Source organism: Bos grunniens, chromosome 10 (genome assembly GCF_055505025.1).
Source record: "Bos grunniens cultivar Pamir isolate PY7600 chromosome 10, Bosgru_T2T1.0, whole genome shotgun sequence".
NCBI lineage: Eukaryota > Metazoa > Chordata > Mammalia > Artiodactyla > Bovidae > Bos > Bos grunniens.
The window spans coordinates 66,901,633-66,909,249 of record NC_141174.1 but is presented as its reverse complement, the minus strand read 5'-3'; positions in this window follow the sequence as shown (position 1 = coordinate 66,909,249).

The following is a 7,617-nucleotide window of genomic DNA, read 5'->3' as shown; positions in this document are numbered from 1 at the left end:
CTCCCGGTGAGGCTGACAAGGCTGACGGGGCTGGCCTGGCCTCGCCCTTGCTGCCCCACCTCCGGAGCCGAGCTGGGAATTGACTGGCACTTCTCACGGTTAACCTGCCCCAGCCCAGGGCGCCAGGCAGGCGCAGCAGGGAGGCCCTCAAGACCCAGCAGAGCCACCTTAGACCCAAGAGGCTGGTGGACCCTCCCTCTGGCAGTGCCACTCCAGAAGCCCCTCAGCGAGGCCCAAACAGAGCTCTCCCACACCACCAGTCTCTGATCACAGCAGGACTTTTGGATCAACCAGAGGATGTACTTTCTATAACCAGAACCACCTAAGGAGCAGGATCAGCCTGAGGAGGAGGTGAGGGTCCTGTCTCTAGAGGTATTCAAGCACATGGGTATAGAGTGTGGGGTGGGCCTAGGTGCTCTTGAGAGCTTACCTCATCCTGAGTTTCTAGATATAAGGCCCCAGCTCATTCCCTTGAGACACCTGTAGATTCCTGCAGTGGGTTTCAGGCCTGAAGATGGATGAACCCAGGCTTGACCCAACCCTTTACCCTCTTTCAGGCAGGCTGCCAGGAAGGGCCTCAGGCCTCTGAGGGAAAAAGGAGGAAAGGGGGCGGGATGGGTGCAAGAGGTGGCTTAGACAAAGCAGTCCCCATGCTCAGTATAGGAGTCAGGGATGCTCTGTCTAAGTTGGGGTGGAAGGAGAGAGCAGCTGCTGGCAAGGAAAGTATGGGGCCTCTCCCAGCAGGTCATCAGGGGTCTGGCAACCTCAGGTGCCCAGACATCTCAAGGACAGGACCCAGGCATTGGTGTATACCTGGCCACCAGCCACAGATGCAGAAAGGCTCGTAGCTGTCTCTGGCCCTCCCTCTGCACCTCCCTATTCCAGACCACCTGCGCACCACTGCCAGATAATGGCTGAACACCCTCCTCGGCTCAAGAACCCAAAGGCTCCCCGTTGTTGTTGTCGTTCAGTTGCTAAGTCGTGTACGGCTCTTTGCAACCCCATGAACTTCAGCACGCTTTATTCAGTTCAGCAGGCTTCCCTGTCCTTCACTATCTCCTGGAGCTTGTTCAAACTCAATATCCATTGAGTTAGTGATGCCATCCAACCATCTCATCCTCTGTCGTCCCTTCTCTTCCTGCCTTCAATGTTTCATAGCATCAGAGTCTTTACTAATAAGTTGGTTCTTCACATCAGGTGGCCAAACTATTGGAGCCTCAGCTTCAGCATCAGTCCTTCCAATAAATATTCAGGGTTCATTTCCTTTAGTATTGACTGGTTTGATCTCCTTGGTCTCCAAGGGACTCTCAAGAATCTTCTCTAGCACCACAATTCGAAAGCCCATTGATCAAGGCTGAATTAATCTGCCTGATAGATCTCCATATTCTGTCCAATGTCACGTCCAACCCTCCACATACAAAGTCCACTCCAGCCATACCTACTTCGTTTCTACCTGATCCTTTTCCTCCCTCCACCCTCCTTGGCAGGAATACCCTCTCTTCTCTTTTTCTATGTCCTGCTCTTTTTCTCCAGGTTCAGTGTGTTTCCCCAGTCCACCCAGAAAGCCTCCCTTGACTTGGGGTCCCCCATGCCTCTCTGAACCCTGGTTCCTCAGGACATCACATTCCTTTTCAGGACCGTCAATGTTATCTGCATGTCCCATAGGCATTAACAACTGAATCTGATGTTCCTTTTAGCCTCACTGACCACAGCCCAGTGCTAGACACATAGTCAACCTCATTCACAACTGGTTTACTAATGGACCAAACTCTGAGTGTACACGTACCACATGCATAGGCCCTGACCCAGGAGGACCCATTATGGGGGTGCACAGAGCCATGCTGCAAATGGAGCAGGTCTTTTGCCTGCATTCTTTTGATGCCCACTTGATAGACCCATCCCAGGTCTTCCCAGCTTCCTCCTTACCTAGAGAAGGGTGGTGGTAATGGGGGTAGGGGATCAAGCCTCTTAGGAGAGGAAGGGAAGCAAGAGACAAGGGTGTCGACCATAGCCACGGGGCGACACACACAGGGATCTCAGTGCAGGATGACTCCAGCAGTGGAAATGTTCGTGCTGCCTGAGCAGGACTCATGAGAGTTGGGTGAATGGGCACAGAACCAAGCTAAAGCCTGTCTATTTCTAAACTTATAGAAATAGCTAAGGCTGGTGCTGAAGCCCCTGGTGGTGGAGATTCTAGGTATTCACCATTGCTTTGGAAATTCTCTGTGAGTTCCCAGACCTTAAAGTAAGCCTGCCCCTTTGCTGCAAAGTTCAGGTGGCTGGACAGCTCCACAGGGCTGGACCTAAGAGCAGCAGCCAGAGGACTGGGGGCAGGAGAGGCAGAGGACATTGACCCACAGTGGTCTAACACTGTCCCCAAACCCCTCAGGGCTGAGAGGAGGCCCAGGTCCTAGTGCCTCTCAGGCTTCCCTGGACTTCTTTCTGGACAAGGAAAATCCTCTGGGTTGGCAGTTCTTGACTAATCACAGGCAAGACAAGTTACTCATTAGCAGCATCAACATGCATTTCTCATCAACTCCAGGCGAGAGTTCAACGTGGATTAACGACTGGGATACATAGTGTAGACACTGTCACAGGAAGTTCTCCCATATGTCTAACCTAAATCCTTCCTGCCACGATTGAAGCCCATTTCCTCTCATTCTGACTGTGGTGGGAGACGGAGTCAGTTGGTCACCATTCTCTGCTTAAGACCCATCACCTACTTAACCATGGCAGTCAGATTGCTCCTCAGCCTTCCTCAGGGAGCTGTTCCTCAGGGACCTGCTCAGGCCGCTGTTCATGGAGCTGGCACCTGCCCCTGGCTTCTTTCTCTGTGTGTGAGAATATGTGAAGCACAGCACTTCCTGGTTCTAGCCCGACCTTTCCCCCCAGGGAGGCTGGAGGGGACCCTGGCCCATCTGAGGAGTCCCCACTCCCAGGCTCTGGGGCTGCAGAGAGGGAGAGCTGTGACCCCAGCACCTATCTCTTCCTCGCTTCAAGTCCTGGGTGGAGGCTGAGCCCAGAGATCAGAGGTCATGTGGAGAAATGAAGAGAGGTCAGAGTTTCTTCCAGGAGATGAGTTGTTGCTCAGCAGAGCAAGGTGAAGTGCACACGAGGACACGGAGGGGTCAGGTGCAATGTTGGGCCTTGATGCTAAACAGAGGCCAGGGCCAGGAGAGGAAAGTGAGGGCTGAGCAGGCGGGTGGGGCTGGCGAGAGCTTCCCACCTGTCAACGTTTACTGAAAAGAGAGGTTTCAGGGACAGGTGAGCTGTATGCTGGGGAGGGGACAAGAGCAGAGGACATGGAGGCTAGCACACTCAGGGCGGGGGCTAGTGAGTGAGAGGGAAGAAAGTCCTTGGGGCAGAGAAACTGGTCCCAGATAGAGGGCTGAGGAGGCGCCTGAACCTTTACCTTCAACTCAGGCTCTGCTCCCCATCCCATTCTGTCCTTCAGCACGGTTGGCAGAAGGTTCCCTGTTCTCAGCAATGCCTTTGTCCCATGCCCTCTGTTCTCTAGCCCTGTGAGCCCTCTCAGAGTCCCCTCTGTCCTGAGAGACCCAGCAGGAGGCAAGGGCAGGCTGGGCAAGGCCTGCAGCCTGAGGGTCTCCACGAAGCGCCTTCCCTCCCTTCCCCGGGGCCTCCCTCCTAATTTGTAGGGTGGGGACAGGAAGGAGCTAGGGAAGGGGAAGCCAGGGGATCTGGGAAAGTTGCCGTGGAGGCTGCCATAAACCCTGGACTCATCTGTGGCTGGAAATACCCGCGGCATGGCTCCTGGCCCTAGCTCTCCAGGCTTCCCCTGGGTTTGGCAAATGAAGCTGGGGCAGCTGCCAGGTCACCACCAATGAAGGCCCTTGCTTCCAGCCAGCAGGTCTCTGCCCTGCCTTCCTCTCTCTCCTTCTTTCCTTCTAACTAGCACACAGGAAGCCTAGGGAGCGCTTCCTTCCTACACAGTCAGAAGAGGCTTCCCAGGTCAGGGACGAAGAGGTTTCTCAGGTCAGGGACGGACCCTCAGCTGCTTCTCTCTTGGGCCCATTGTCTCTTCAGGCCAAAGCTGTTCTTGTTGAGAAGGAGAGGGCTCAGTCCAGAGCAGTTGCCCCAGCCCTAGGCACCATCTGCCCCAGTCTTCTGAGAAGGTAAAGGAGACAGAGAATGGGGCTAGCCCAGGCCTGCAGGCTTCTGGGAGCCTGGCAAAGAGAAGGTGGGAAGCCCTCCTGGTCTTATGGAGAGCCAGAGCAGGCACTCTGACTCATGTGTAATGGCCTCACCCACTTGGACATCCTTTCCTTGGGACATTTGGGTCATCAGTCACGAGCCATAAACCAGCGGACAGCCCAGCCCAGTCTGTGTGCCCTCTTGCTGATGCACGGAGGGCTGAGACCCCTCAATAAGCAGGGCTGTCCAGAAGTTGACTTCTCCTCCCAATGCCTCTGCTGTGAAACCCCACTGTGAAGGAGGAAGGGTGAGAGCTTGAGACCTACATTGGGCCCTGGCTGGAGGGTCATGTGGTCATGGGCAATTGGTTCTTCCAAACCATCTCTAAACCCATTCTCTAAGCTCCAGACTTCTGCTTTCAGTTGAGAACCTTCTGGTCCTCTTCTCACAAAAGACCCGCACAGGGCCTTTTCCAGTGGAGGTTGTGCAGTCTCCCTTCCAAGCCCCACCTAGCTTTCCTCGCTTTGTTTCCATCCTCTGCTCCTTTGCCTCATCCTTTATAACTGCCTTCAGCTCTCCTTTTTTTCTGCTCTTTTCTCCTGGAACTCATTTGCAAATGCATACTCAGTTGCCCTCCCATCCTTTATCCCCATTGCACAAATAGGAAAACTAAGGTGTAGAGCCATAGTTGAATCACACGCCCAAGACCATATGGTTGAGAAGTGCCAAGAGTCAGGTCTGCATCATGCTTATTCACCCCACTCAGGCAGAGGTGGAGGAGAGGCCCCACTCCAACTCAACCCTCCCGGGCTCTGCCATGGAGATTCTTCAGAACCCAGTGGCTATCAGCACAAGTGTCCCAGGTGCTACCCCTTCCTCCTTCTCACAGGGGCTCTCACGTCTTATCATCAGCCACTGCATTGTCTTCCCCCTGTGAAGCCCCCAAGTAAGTCTTGAAGGCCACCACCAAGTCATCATCTTCCTCTCTCCTCCACCAGCTTCAGGCCTGTCCTATGGGAAACCCGCTCTGTCCCGCGGGAAAGACCCAGAGCAGGCAGTTCCTTGTAGGGACTCCAGAGAGAGGTGACAGAGGCCCCGCGGGGCGCCGCCTGCCGAGCGGGAATCCCGGCCCTAACCGCTGGCGCCCCTCGAGGGGAGGGGCGAGGGCGGAGGTGGTTCTGCGGCGGCATCTGTCCCAGGCGGGCGGGAAGCTGCTGCATTAAATTGTAAAATCGATTTATTGACCGGCAGGTGCGAGCAGCGGCAGATGGAGAGTAGCGCTGCTGGGGCGCATCTGCGGGGAGCGGCGGCATCGATCCCGGCCCCCCTCCGAAACCCGTCGGTCCTGGTCCTTTCACGTCGGCTCGCTCCCAACTGCAGGGCCAAGGTCCGCGAAACTGCGGCGCCTGAGCGGCTAGGGTAGCTCGGCCCCCCTCCCCCACCCGCCGCCTGGCCTCGGGGCTCGGGCTGCGCCCCCACGGCTGCCAGGCCCTGCCAGCCCCACTGCCCCAGTTGGCACGCGGCGGGCCGGGCTGACGCGTGGCAGCGCCCTGCGGCAGATGAGGCACGCGCCGGCCTCATTTCAATGTGAATGGATCGAATGGAGCAGCCATGTGGCAGCAACAGTTTGCAAATCTCCCCGCCTTCTGTGCAGCTCCCGGGCCGCCGCTCCCTGCACGTGGCCCCTTCTCCGCAGCGACCGCAGCGGCGCCCCTTAAGGCTTAAGCGCCCCGCCCAAGCCAGACTAGCTCCCCCACCCCTGGACCCCCTCGGCGGGCGCTGTCCCCTGCCCCTATCGCGCTCCTACCTGGGCGCAGGTCTTCCCGCAGAGAAGGCTGTCTCGGGGGTGGGTGTGCAATCCGGCGCTGAAAGCCGGGACGACGCGCCGCCCCCTCCCACCGGGTGGGGGCGCGAAGGCTACCGAGTAGGGGAAGGGGCCTGAGGCTCTACTCGGTCCCGGTCGCACCCTAATCACTGGGGGTCATCTTGGGGGCAAGGCTTCAAGACAACTTTGCCCCCTCCGGGCCCCAGGTGCGGGTCTTGCCTGTTGGGGTCACTGTGTACAGCGGCCAAACGGAGAGGACAGCAGAAGCCAAAGGTTCTTGGGGTGGAGGCTGTGGGGCTTGCTTGAAGCCAGGCCTCGACCCTCCTTGGGCTCCAGACGTTGGGCAGTGTTGTGGATGCTGGTGGAGATGAGAAGCCGTGGACCCTCGAAGGCCCACAGTCAGTCCAAGGAAGCCCAGGTCCTTGGGGCCTTGCTTCCATGCCCTCTCTCCAGAGCCTGGCCCAGGGTCTGCATAGGAGCAGGGTCCACACACGTCCTCGTGGGTCCCACCCCACTGTGATTTTCATCCTCTGACACCCTCACAGCCTCTTGCTCCTGGGAGCCCGCGGACACGTTTTGGGCCACAAGTCACAAGTGGGAGGAAAGTGGAGGAGCTCCAGTTGTGAAGTCTTCACATTTCTATTTCTTGCCCACAAAGCGACCCTCTCCTGCTCAGCAAATGTGAGCAAAGCTGGACCCCAGAACACTGGAGTGGGTATTTAGGGCCAAAGACCACATCCTAGAGTCCTAGGGGAGTAAATGAACTTCTGAGACAGCATCCCTTAGCAAATAGGTGCTTCCTGAATGCCTTTTGATGGGGAAGATAATTTAACCCTTTCCTCTAGAGGTCAGAGGATTTCTATTTCTTGGATCCCTTGCAAGAATTCTTGATTCTGAGGATAATGATGTTTGTGTTTGGTCCTTGACTATTTGCAAAGTGCTTATAGGCGCATTAGTACGGATGTGTAGAGGGATGGAGAGTGTTCCAGTTCTTCCAATACTGAGAAAGATGTCTCCAGTGGGACTGGATGTTTCCCTTGAGTGTCAGGCTAAAGCCAGAGCCAGATAAGGAGCCAGGTTTTTGGGTTTGTTTGTTTTTCTTATTAATGAACTCTCACGCTAGGATTTTTGGGTTGAAAAGGACAGAACTAGATAGGGTTGGATACCACCTCAGAGGAAAGTGAGGGGCACTCTTTGGCACCCTAGGCTGGACTAAGGGACCCGTAGGGTATGGGCGGAGAACCCACTTGTCAAGATCGCTGGGAGGCCAACCCTGGGCTCCCCCTCCCTCTGGCCTGGGGACTCCGCCTGTCCATAACCTACATTAACTCTGGAGCGCAGCCTGGGCCCATCTGCCGGCCCCCGCCCCACCTCGGTTCCCCACGCCAACCCGCTCGCGCCAGATGGTGGCTGGGAGGGGTGGCCGTGCGTGGGGGACCCCGGAGCCCGTCTCCTCACCTCGCCCCTCCCCCAACCCACGCTCCCAACCTCTTGTTTCTCATCCTTCTCCTCCAGTCCACACTACCACCCTCAAGTTAAAAAAAAAAAAAAAAATCAGATCATACTCGATCTAGGCAGCTGTTGAGCTCTGCGCCGTGCCCCTCCAAGACTCCCCCGGGCCCGCGCCGCGTCCCTGCTCC